This window comes from Ammospiza nelsoni, chromosome 1, assembly GCF_027579445.1.
Source record: "Ammospiza nelsoni isolate bAmmNel1 chromosome 1, bAmmNel1.pri, whole genome shotgun sequence".
Taxonomy (NCBI): Eukaryota; Metazoa; Chordata; class Aves; order Passeriformes; family Passerellidae; genus Ammospiza; species Ammospiza nelsoni.
In genome coordinates, this window is record NC_080633.1 from 87,698,516 (window position 1) to 87,711,897 (window position 13,382).

General features: G+C 43.0%; 1 protein-coding gene across 3 annotated transcripts in view; it reads right to left on the bottom strand.

Annotated features, from left to right (window-relative positions):
• Positions 1-6,731, bottom strand: part of GALNT1 (polypeptide N-acetylgalactosaminyltransferase 1) — an 87,083-nt gene extending 80,352 nt beyond the window's left edge. The window contains exon 1 of one of the 3 annotated variants that reach the window (XM_059466445.1): positions 6,298-6,731. The gene's annotated coding sequence lies outside the window, so the exon portion shown is untranslated. The remainder of the gene's footprint in view (positions 1-6,297) is intronic. The other 2 variants (XM_059466432.1, XM_059466439.1) reach the window with 2 other exon arrangements.
• Positions 6,732-13,382: the final 6,651 nt, after the last annotated feature.

Consider the following 13,382-nt stretch of genomic DNA (forward strand, 5'->3'; position numbering starts at 1 on the left):
CTTCTCTGTGGTGACAGTGACAGGACCTGAGGGAGTGGCCTGAAGCTGTGTCTGGGAAGGTCTGGGTTGGACAAGAGGGAAACATTCTTCACACAGAGAGTGATCAGGCACTGGAAGGGCCTGGGCTCCCCAGAGGAGAGGTCAACCAGCCTGACAAGGTTCTGGAAGTGTTTGGACAAGGTGTGACTCCTGGGGACAATCCTGTGCAGGGACAGGAGTCAGACTCAAAGACCTTTGTGGGTCCTTTCCAACTCAGCATATTCTATAATTCAGATCAATACTAAATATCTCTTTGTCTTTATAGACATATGTGGTCATTTGATCAATTTTTCATTCTGTTTTTTAGTCAGCTTCACCATTCAGGTATCTAATAAGAATTTTCAAATCTCTATATATATACTGACAATTGATTCCAACCTGTTACCAGTATTCCCATCTTCCCCTGGTTTGTTTCTCACGGACATCTGAAAAACAAATAAAAAACACCAAAACAAACCAAACAAACTCTTTGAAAAAAAATGAGGAAAAAAAAATGGCAAACTCAAAAGCCCAACCCCAAAATTTGTTTCCTTCTCCCTGGAAGAATCGCCTTCTGTTTAATTGTCAGCATAATTCTGGCTCTCATTCACAATTTGCACTAAAGCACTGCTAGCCTACTGAGAGCAGGTTTAAAGACCATGAAAAGAGATAAGATAACAATAACCTGTGGCTATGGAAAAGTAAACAGATTGGGATTCAAGTTCTTCAGGTTCTGTTGGCCTTTGTCATGTGGTGCCTGTAAAACCAGACCAGTATTCCTGCCTCCTGTCAAACTACTTATTGAGAGATATGTATGTGCTCTGTTATTTTCATCATTCTTGTGGCTGACAGGAAGCACCAGCTGAAATTCTGGAGTCTATTCTAATGCACTGTAAAAATAAAAAGTCAAAGAACATGACATACCCTCTCCCTTGCCTGTAACAAGTTTTCACAAGCAACTTAAATGTTGAATATTATTCTGACTCAACTGTTCCATATAACCAGGATGACAAATTCTGTCGTATGACCCCATCTACACATCAAGAACCCTGTTACAGGAAGATATATTGGAACTCAACATGAAAATAGTACTGCATTCCATTACAAAGAAATATTTGCACAAAAAATACTAAGAGTTTACCTACAGTAAGAAATCTCATTAAAAATATATATAATTCCTACACTTGCACAGTTTAACCAATATTAGTACTAGTGAAAAGTAAAATTTTCCAAAAAATTTACAATATTACACTGGCTTGCAATTTACAGGACAAAGTCTTATAAAGCAAGATAAGAATTAAGGAACAAAAGAGCAGTTCACACATTCTGCCTCCAAAGGATGCTAAAGTTCTTTCAGCTAGACAGCAAAACACTGAACTGGATTATCTGTTGGATAAATTTTCTAAAAGAGTAAAGTTTCTAAAAGTTGATACCAGCATGGCACAAGAAAAAAAAAAGTATGAAAACACTTCCCTCCTTAAATAAGAGGTGAATTTCACAGCAGCTTTACATGAGCCAGTCCCAGAGTCTGAATGTCCACAGCAGCAAGCTGCTGCTGCTTTACACTGTTTTTCTCTAGTAGTACCTCCTCACAGGAGAACAAACACAAATGTCTTGAGGACCATCAGATTACACAGAACAGCAACACAACACAAGCAGTGCTCAATTTCCTACCTGTATATTTCTCTTATATGGTAGTCTGACAATAGAGCTGAAACTATCAATGAGAGTTGCTGTGGTCACTAAACACTGATTCCAATGAGAGAAGGCACCATTACAAAGCTCTTACTCTCAAGGATAACTTCTTAATTCCAAAGAAATTAAACTGACCACTCTAATGCCAAAACGAAATACTTTATGAAAAAGTAAAAAAAAAACAAACTGTTTTGAAGTATCGTCATAGTCAATTTCCATACCACAGTTTATCGCTTAAAGAGAGGAGAACGGAAAAAAAAAATCAAAACAAAAACATGTTGTGGTAGAGTTTTTCAATAATTGAAAATAAAACTCTGGATCACAAAAACAAGGTTGGCAAATGGTATCAAAAGCCAGCTTAGGAAGACTAACTTGCCAAGGGTACCTTTTCTGAACTAATCAAGTCTCCAAGCACATTTGCTTTCAGTGACAACTGAGGTTATGAGCTAAACACACCTTTTCCATGCTGACTGTTCAGTTCCATTGGTCAAAGACAGGAGGAATTGCTCCTCCTGTACTACAAACTTGCATACTACAAACCTGCACTCAGTAAGATGCATAGTGAAGGGCTTTAGAATTCAAGCTAATTCTCTTTTGTGGGTTATAAAAAGACCTTAATGTGAACCCAATGGTAAGAATGCCTCCATGAGTTGGGAATTCCTACAACAGCCCATGTATGAGATAATTTATGCAGTGCTCAAAGTCACAAGCTTCCAATTTAGCCGAAAGTAAATGCCCCTAAAGAACCTTCATATTTCATACTGCAAAACTGTATTTAAGTAATCAAAAAGTGAATAATAGAGCAGTTAGCCAGCTCTTTAATACATTAGCTAAAAGTATATCAATTCCATTGATTTTTACAATGGGCTGTTTTCACATAATGGATTAAGCTCTCTAGAAAGACTGTAAAGGGGAAAAAATGCTCTGCCAGAATTAGCAGAAGATGGTATCAAAGTGCTTTTATGACAAGCATGCAGTTAAAACATTTTATTTGGGGATGCTAAATTTAGAGTACTTCTGTCAGGAATAGACCTGGTGCTAACAGTTGAGTAAAAGCCATGATTTCAACATTGCAGATATATTTTCAATATTTCTGTCATATTCTCTTTCAAGTATTTTATTCCTAGCTAAGAAACAGGAAGTTTGAACTAGGAATATGTAATCAAACTTGCAACACAACAAAAGGTTAACAGCAGGATGCCTCAAGGATCCATAAAGCTAGCAACATTTAAAGGCACTAATTAATGAGCTGAAAAAGAAAGCAGAAAAGTTAACAGCTATATAGGTTGGTCAAGTACATAAGTCCAAAAATGTAACCAGCTGGAAGCTAATCAACCATGATGTACAGGTAATGCACTGGCAGATAAAAGTCAATGTTAATAAATGCAGAAGAAGTGTCACTGAAAGTTAAATAATTACTAGTATGGTCAGCAACCTTCTAAATTAAGAAGGCCTAGTACAAACAAGAGGATTACAAGCATCCCTGTGGAACTCAGGGAAGATCTCTGCTCAATATGAGAACATCACTGCTGATAATTAAAAGTATCAAGATTCAAAAGCAGCAGTGGCAAGCACTAGCTCAACTGCCTTCATATAAAACTACTGCTTCATTCTTAATGATGACCTGAAAAAGGCTGCTGCAGCATTAGACTAGGTAGAGAATTAGAAATCCAACAGAAAGGTTAAGAAGACAAAGAATGAAAAAACACAGTTATAAGAAGACTAAATGTAAACAGAAGGGAAATAATTTACACCTCAAAAATTAAGATGCTGCTCAGTGAAAGCAGGAAGTACACAGTCCAGAGATACTCATTTTTTATACAATGCATAATTGAATATTCACTTCTGTCTAGTGCATCTTTATAATAAAGAATCTGTCACTATTCAAAGGAGGACAGAAAAAATTGACTAGGATGAAGAACATCCCATGTAATGATCCAAGCCTACCTCTATTAAGTATGTACAAGACACATACTACGAGAGAAGTATTCAACACTTACCTTCTTTAACACTTCTTGTATCTGTCATGAGTTATTCAACCAGATGAACCCCAGATAAACTCCAGTGTCACAATTTCAATACTAAAATCAGCATGTTGACCCTTCAAAGAGGGTGGGGGGCACCAAAACCACCTCCTTCCAAACAAACTTTAAAAATCAAAGAGCAACACAGAAAAGCAAATTATGCACTATAACTTGGCCTGAAGGAGAGCAAAACATGCTTCTAGATTTTGGTTATAATTTAAGACAGATAAAAGAACTCCAAAATTCTTAATGAGGTGATTGGTTAAGTATGAAACAGCACCATTTTAAATAGCACTACTACAATTATTAAAAGGTATTTTAATGTACCTTACACACAAAAAAAATCAATTTATTTGAATTTGTGAGTGATTTATTTTCTTTATAAGCAGTGACAGCTCCTGATACAGCTCAACTTAAGTCTAGAGATGGCCCCTGCACTTCCATGAGAAGACATCTAAAGACACAGGCTGGGGAAGACTGCAGAGCCAAAGACCATACCATTTTGGTCCTGTGAATCAAACTTTTCTGCTATGTGGACAGTCTGACACCATATGCCCTAAAATAAAAAAAAATTAAAAAAACCCAAAACCTACTAGAAATATAAAATCTGTCAAGAATCTCTTGTCTCTTGAACAAAACATGATGCAAATTACATTCAAAGGATTTAAATATTTGGGAGTACTTTATTTTTAGATGCGTGTCTCTGAAGCTACTTTTTGTCCTCTGACCAAAGACAAAGATTACACTCCTTTTACGAAAGAATAAAGAAAAAATATTTTAAAAGTTCACAGCTAACATATGGGTTATCAACACATATGCAACAATGAAAGGACAGCAGAATACTATTTTCCTAAAGCAGCAATACAGCATTGAAATTTATTCTATATTACCTCCATTCTTTTTCTGTACAGCTTATTCCTGAACTCATTCAAACAAATTCACTTTGAGATGAAGAGTGGAGAGGAATAAATCTTCATATAAAAGTGAAACAGTACCACCTCACCACTAGACTAAGAAATGACTGTCACATGGTGTTTTCAAAGCATTTTCATGACTTACATTAGTGTCTTTGAATTGCCCTATTCCTATAAGAACAAGGTACATGAGGAATAAGGTATACTCATTCATGTAGCTTACAAGTCTGAGCAGACAGACATCATCCAGTAATAGTCCATGTGCTGTCCTTGCCACCTTGATCTCAAGGGTGACTCGTGTGTGGTGTCCTTGCCAGGTAATGTTTGTATCATTTTTCTGAGGATGACCATGCTGCCACAATTTCCCTACTGACAATAACAATCTCAGGTTTACATTCTTGTTTCACAAGTAAGCCTGAGAAAATGCAGCAAACAAATTCAAAGTGCTAGCAATTCCACTTTAAAAAAGGCCAGCATCACAGGAGAACACAGACACAATTCCAAGTCACAGAAAATGATGAAGCTGGCACTAGAAAGTCAAGTGCTATCTTCAAGGTAAGTAATTCTTTGTATTTACAAGAAAAACTAGTTCTGTGGTGCTCCAAGTGCTCAGAGTAGCATGATCTTCAATGTCTTTGCAAAGGAATGAAGTTGAGAGCAGCAAGCTATAATAATACATGGTTAGTTACATAGTTTTGGTTTGCACAGCTGTTGGCTATGTTCATTTACAGTTCATGTAGTGCCAACATCATTTATATAAACCGAGGAGGCTGTTAGGCTGTTTTACTCCTGTTCATCGCCATAAAAGTTATTTCTCTCAGCAGCTGCTGCACAAAAATCAGTTTCTATTTCAGTATCTCAGGCTCTAAGTTCACGAAGTGGCAGGTTCCAGAATCTACTAAAAACAAGTGGGACCTAAAGAAACTTGCCCATGCTTAATAGTATAAGAGGGGGGCGGAGGTAGAGGGGGCAGAAGACACGCACTTCTGCTTTCCTAGAGTGGAAGGAGGTAGTAACCCTCTGCTAACACGGCCAAAGTCACATGAAAACCGAGTTCCATTAGGCAACCAATTAGAATGAGAGCTTTGCCGAGCCTCTTCAGCTTTATGAATTAAAATGCAACAAAATAAGGCTGATCCGGAGCCCAGCACATAAGAGAAACTCTAAAATATTGGTCACATGTTACATAATAACCATCAACTGAACGAACTTGATGCGACAGCGGTGAAGAGGTAGAGCCGACGATGGTGCCCTGGTACTCCCCCTGCACACACACACACGCACAAACAGCCACGCCGCCGGAGGCTGCTGACACACGGCAGCTCCGACCGCTGGCAGCAGCAACAGGACGTCCCCAGTCCCACGACCCTCTCCGCGGCAAGAGCACCGAGCCGAGCCGCCGGAAGGCAGCCGCAGGCTGTGTGTGCCCGTCCCCGGCGCCGGCTGCCTCCGAGCGGGCACCGCGGCGGGGTCACCCCGCTCGGAGGAAGCGGCGGCCGGCCGAGGCGGCGGCTCTCCCGCGGGCGGCCGGAGAGGGAAGAAGCCCGGCGCTGCTGAACTTGGAGCTTCCCTTCCCCCGAGACCCAGCGCGGCCGGGAGTGGGGCGGGGGGAAGCGGAACCCGAGGCGCCCGGAGCCCACACTCACCTCGGCCCTCCTCTCCGTCGCTGCGGGGCGAGGCGAGGGGCGCCGCCAGCCCCGCCGCTGCCGCCCCGGTCACCGGGCGCCCGAGCACAAGAGTCCCGCAGGGTAAATCCTCCGGGCGGCGGCGGGGACGGGCGCACACGCCGCTCGTCGCGGCGGCCGCTGCCTCGCACCAAGTTGAGGCGCGGCCGCCGCTGCCGCTGCACTGCCGGGCTGCCGGCGGCCGCCGCTACGGCCCCGGGGAGCGGGCGCCTCCGCTCGCCGCCTCGCTCCGCGGCCGGGGAAGCGGCGCTGCACCGCCGCCGCCTCGGCCCCCCTCTTCCTGCGGCTGCCGGGAGCCGCGCTCCGGGCGCAGCAGCGCGGTCACACGGAGCCCCGCGGAGGAGCCGCCGCCTCCCTGGGCGCCTCGGAGCCCGCAGCTGCAGCCCCCCGGCGGCGCCCGCTCCGCATGCCCCGCGCCCCGCCGCTCTCGCTGCTGCCGCCGGCGGCGGCGCCCCCGCCCGCTCTCCCGCGCACCACCGCTGCCGCCCGAGCCCCGCTCAGCGCCGCGTCTCCATCGCCGGCGGCAGCGGCGGCGCGGAGAGGCGGGATCAGGGAAGGGGCGGCGACCGCCCCGCGCGGCCCCGCTCCGCCCCGCCGCTGCCCCGGATGTGCGGGGGTCGCCGCGGCGGGGATGTCTCTACCCGGGGCGGGGGTCGCTGTCGCGGGCGTGCGGGGGCCCGGCGCGGGCGGGAACCGCCTCCCAGCCCGGTGCAGCAAAGCCGGCGGGCTCCGGTGCCCCTGGTGCCAGCCTGCCCCGGGCGAGGGCGGCTGCCGGCTCTGGCGGGCTCCAGTGCAACACGCACCGACGCGGGGCTCCCGGCCGAGGGGGCCGAGCGGCGCTTCGAGCGCGGCCCTGCGGGCTGTGGGTGCGTGGCTGCCAGCCGGGTGGCGGCTCTCCGGGGCCTGCAGGCTTTGTACCGGGGAGCAGGTGAGGTGTTTCCCTGTGTCATCCTGCTGCCCGGGCACCTGCTGCACCCGCGCTTAACGTGTGCTTTTAAAGCAGCTCTGGTCGGCGGGGATGAGCGGGAACCGCGTGGCACCGGCTCGTCTTTGCTACGCCTTGTGCTGGGGTCAGCAGCAGTTCCCAGCTCCTTGCTGGGCCACGGCTTTGGCATAGTTTGTGTGCCGCCAACGTGGTGCCCCAGCAGCGATGTTGGGGCGAATAGCTGAAACAAATGTTGCACTGGATCATTAGGCTGCAATAAGGCTCTTAGCAGTGGCCCCTGGGCAAGGAAGCATCAAAATGTTACCTACGTGCCCTAAGACTACGTTTGTTCTAAGGTTATTCCATACAACTGGAAACAGCTTCACACACACAGAACAAGATATATTCTGCCACCTAAATTATGTGAAGTGTTTTATCTTCTCCCTAATCTTAATTTCAGCTTTTTAAAGTTTATAGATCAAAGTTTGTTTGTTCCCTTTAGAAAGTCTAACTCACAAAGTTTTAGTGAAGAAAACGCTGGGTTTCCTTGACAAGTGAATCTTAAGTCTCTGAAATGATATATAACTTTAAAGAGGTATTTATTTACAGAATCCAAAAATCATGCTGTGCTCATTATAAACATTTTTAACAAGTTTCTTGGCAGAAACCCTATATTCAAAATAGAACTTAAACAGAGAAAGGGGGAAAAAAAGTGTGCAGACAAAGTTAGGGGAATGCTGAACACGTCATACTGATGCCTCATCATTTTTAGGGAGATATTGCTGGTGCGTCCATTTATTTCTCTCTTTAAAGACCTTTAAGTTAGGTCACTGTCTGGTTCTAGCCCTTTATCCACAACACATTTGAAGTTGTGGTGTTTTCATTTCATTTTATTTAACCCTAAGAGTTAATTTTTATTGTGGTACTTGCTCTTGCTGCCCTCCAAAGTAACTTAAACCTTTTTAAAGGCACTTAGGTTTTCCAGCCATTCATTTGGGATGCTTTTTCTTCAGACAAAACCAGCGAGTTCAGAATCCTCGTGTACCCACAGATCTGTTGAGGATGAGCATTTAATTTGTGAGGTAGCATACAGGAGTCTGTTTCTCCATATATTTTGATGTATATTTTGAAGCTATTTCAGGCCCAGCCTCTTAAAGCAGTACACTGCAGGCAGCAGCACGGTTGTTGCATTTGAAGTCCATCTGCCTTTTCTCCCCTTGCTGGGCAAGAGTCAAAAGTGCAAGATGGATTCCTGAGAAGACCAGGGTGCACTGAGAATTTGACTAAAAGAGGATTTGACTAATATTGACTGAAACAGTTTGAATATTTAAAAAAAAAATTTTTGAAAAATGCCTGAAGGTGTAGTCACGTGACAGAGTAAACATTCCTGTGAAAATACCAAGGTAGCCAGTGCATAAACAGTAGGACAAGGAGGCATTCTTTGCCCAGTGGAGGGCTCTAACATGTGTTCACCTTCCCTGAGCTGAATGGTATTCCTTGTGTGCTTAAAGAACTTAAATGTTTGAGCTTTGCTGCATTGCTCAGCTGATACATCCAGCAGGGAGTGTGTGCACTGACAGGCAGCTTCCCTGTGAGAGGCAATGCACACAGGAGCTGTCGAGCTGCCTTCATTTAGCATTTATAGCCTGGGCACTAAATATGCGTGTACTTATACACAGACAGATAATACAAGAAGTGTCAGGCTTTCCCGTCAAAAAAAAGTGTTAAATTCACACTATTTTTTTTATGATCTATTGTATGCAAGCAGATTAACACTTGTTCTGTTATGATTGATGGTGCCATAGGATGTATCCCAAGTAGAATGGTGGAATGCCTTTATGACACCTCAATTAATTATTCTATTGCATTGCTGCCAAGTCCAGGAAACTCACTTAGCAAAAATGCTATTAATTTCATGAAAAGAAAAAGTCAATGTGAGATGTCTAGATACAGCCAGAGACACTTTAAAAAGTGACATGAATTCACTAAACTCTGTAAATAAAAAGATGTAATTTTGAAGTGAACATTCAAAAATGTAGTCTATAATTTAAGGGCTATCTTTATTGCAGTTGTATTTAGAGAATTATACTGAGATTCAGGTTTATGGATTGTGGAGCACTACTGAGTCAACTTTGTAAAATTACTATTGGAGGGATCTTTTACAACATGCATATCTTTAGGTCATGAGAATGAATAAATACTTTTTAAAAATCTTTGTGATGGTTTGTAATTATAGTCAATGCTAGCCTTTTGATTTCATAAGACTCTCAAATTCCTCTAACATACATACTGCAGAATTGCCTGGAGGGAAGCAAGAAAAAGCTTTAAGTATTTTTTCTTACTTTGGTTACATGTTTGCCCAAGCTGTGGCACTCCTTTCATGTGCCCAGAACCCCACAAAACACCAGGTAAGGAAAAGAGCAGAGGAGAGGAGCCCCTCCCTGCCCCATGTAATTTGTACTACACCAGGCACTAATGAGTACAGTTCCCTGCACTGGTCTCCATCCTGTCTGCAGCCCACCTACACCTGCAGGGGGGTTAATTGACCATGACAAATGCCAAAGCTGCCAGATGAGGAGCTGAAGTGCAGGCTACCTACAAGGTAAAGGGAAGCATCAGTGACCAGATTCCACAGGCAAGGCACAAATAACTATAATACACATCAGCAGCATGACTTAGTGTCCTGAGGACAACAGCCAGCAGTAGCCTTGCCAAAGAATCCTCACAGAACTGGGATTAAAATACTCCCTAGCTGAAGGAGGTTATAGTGCCAGGGTTTGGCAGTTTGCTGCATCTGAGGCTGCATCCCATTTGAACTGAATGCAAACAGGCAGTACCTTAGTGGAGGTCATTTTGCACTCATTCAGTATTTAGATGGCGCTTAGAAACCTTAGAAGTAAAATGCGTACTTATGTGCCAGATACAGTCTGCTTTTTCAAAAGGAAGAAATATGTAAATAGTGTCTTCACATCAAATTTGGGTAAGTGTTTGTCTCAGCAGAGCTAATTACCAATGAGAATATTGACATTTATTGTTGAGGTTGTTACAAAGGTTGTCATAAACTAACTTCATTATAGCAAAAGTTGAACTGTATTTGCATTATTTCTACTGCATTGTCTTTGCTTTACAAGCTGTCTGAAATAGCTTTTCTTGGAAGGTCTCCAACAAAGCATTCTCTTTGGGGCCACTAACTGCAAATAAGATTAAAGTTTAATATGTCTGGTAATCGGTTTTCTTTTAAAGAGTGCAATCTGATTTCTTATGGTCAGTTGGGATCCCGCACATCCTCATCTGCTCTGTTTTTCAACTTGCTGCTTTCAATAACCCAAAAAAGGGCAATTTGCCAACAGATGTCCTTTCACCACTTTTCCTGAAATGGAGCACCATCTGAGAGGCAGTCATACACAGCTTCTACTCCAGAATCCCAGGCTCCTGTCTTCTAAATGGAGCCTTTTTTTCTTTTTTTTTTTTTTTTTTCCCCTTGAGCCTGAGCAAGAACAAAGTGCTTTATGCCCTCCATTTGTTCCCATGACATGCAGTGAATAAAGGTGGGTAAATCTCCTCTGCTCAAAATCAAACAACAGGAGGAGGTAATATCTATACTCCTCACTCAGACTATTGATTTGCTCCAGAATAACTGTGACTATACTGAGTGGATTTTCCTTGATATCAATTAAAACATCCTTTGGGGCAAATGGCAAAAAGAAAGAGAGAGCACCACAAAAACTTGTCAGTCTTTCATGAACCCAGTCCTACCTCCCAGCTGGAGCTGATCTCACTCGACTTTGAAGAATGGAAGGAGGGAGCAGCTGGGATCTGTGCTAACACCCAGAGGGAGGGTAAGAACACCGTCTCACCTCCCAAGGTGAGGAGTACAATGATCCCAGCACTCTCACTTCCCATGAATGCACAGCCCTTGTCTGCTTTGATCCTTTGCTGGGAAGGACTAGAGAGAGAACAAGTCTCCTTCACAGAATTCCTTCCCCTCTATTGGACTGGAACTAGCATACTGTCCTGTAAGTGAGAAAATTCAGGACAGAAAAACAGTGAGACTGGACCTGCAAAACTGGACTGAGTAAGCCTAGCCCTAAAGATATCATGTGGGATTGACAGCCTAATAATTATTAAATCATTTGGTGCCATGTGCAAGCTGCATAGCAGCCACAAGGCACTCCTGACATCTATGTGGCAATATTTTGCCACGGAAGAGTCAGGAGTTGCAGGAGACCATGGATCATTAAAGAAAGCTTTTGATAAAAGGGCATGACATTTTTTTAAAATATTTCTAAAACTCATCCTGACTGATACTGAACCTTTCCTATTGGGCCTACTGGAGGAATACACCAGAGGATAATATCGTCAGACTGTTAGTTCCTCACTGGGAGATAGTTTCTCACACCCCAGTCCTTAATTTTTTTTTTTTTTTTTGACTCTCCTATTGAACAAGTAGCCCAAAGAGGTTGCAGAGTCTTCCTAACTGGAGATATTCAAGAACCATCTGGACAAAATCCCACACTGTCCTCTAGAATGACCCTGCTTGAGCAGGGGGGTTAAACCAGATGACTCACTGTGATCCCTTCCAAAAAACCCATTCTGTGATGAAAATGAGCTTTCAGGTAAGATAACATCAGAGCATATCAGTATATTCATCAGTTTGGTTGTCAGAGGTCCAAGAGGATTTAAACCAAGTTTGCCAAAGTAGGAGGTTGCTTCTACATATAAACAATTCAAAGAATGTAAATACCAGTTTTCAAAACATTATTAAAAGGTTTTGGCAGGTATGAAAGTGTTTCCATTTCCATCTACATTAAACCTGGAACATATTCACCACTCTTACACAGCCTGTTGTTATTCCATATGTGGTAAGTTGTTTTGATACTTATTTTTAAGTTCTGTAACAGGAAAAGAAGGTGAGTCCTGTTTTTCTAGCACATTTCTGTCACAGCAATGTTTCAATATATTACAAAACACTTGATCCACAGCTACAAAATGTGGATGTTCAGAAGACAAAAAAAACCAACAGCCTATTAGGTTTCATTCAAATACACATGCGACCAAAAGGACTGAAGATTTATCACAAACAGCTCCAGCCTATACAAAGTGGTCCCATTCTGGAAGAAATATGAATGTGCTTTCTCCTAAGAAAAATAGAGGCAGCCTGAGGGCAACATAAAGGTATAGTAAACTTCTAAAAGATGAAGTCTCTATTTTATTTTTTACCACAATAACTTTATGTTATGGATAAACAAAGACAAGATATAATTTTATGCAGCCATTTGAAAATTCATAAGCCTGGCTAAAGCTTTTCAGGAGCAGCCTTTAAAAACAACAGTAAAGCTAGCAACAAGTAAGTTTGCCTGATATACTGTCTCATCTAGAGGATAGTAAGGTCTGTCTAACACCACCATTCTCCCTGCAGATGGGATCGCAGTGTTCCTATTTCAGCAGGATGTTTTTGTCATTGACTTAAAAATAATAAGCAATTAAAGTGAGAGCAGACACTAAATGTTTTCACATAAAAGCCTGTCACAGATTTCTCACCCAAATGCTTCCATCTATCCTTCACTATTTACCATTGCTGTTCACACAGTGGGTCAGCAGTATAATATTTTTGCCAAAAGTGAAACAAGACAATTTTGTAGGGAATGCTTGAGGCCACTTGGAAACTGATTGCTTGAAGGAGAAGGTACCCTCTGAAAAGGGACTGTTAAAGCAGCACCTGAGGCTTCAACTTTGTACCTTGATGGCTCCTTTAATAAACAGGCTCTGTTTATCACCTACAGAAGAGCAAAGGAGAGGAAATGGGCTTCCCACAGACAGGTCTGCAAGGCGAAGTTACCGTCTGCTTCACACATCATAGATTAAGCAGAATAAAAAGGCTGAATTCATCAGTGTAGAGATACACTGCATCATTAAACTATGCCTTCAGTGACAACAGAATAGTCCATTTGCCCTCAGCAGCTTTCTAGTGAAGGCAATGATTGGAACTTAATAAACAGTTGTGTTAGAAAAACACTATTTGTTATATATATGGCTTGTTAAACACAAACAGTAGAAGAAAGCAGGAACATTGTTTGGTTTTTTTTTTGTTACAAGCACCAGAAGAAATTACTGGCAGATA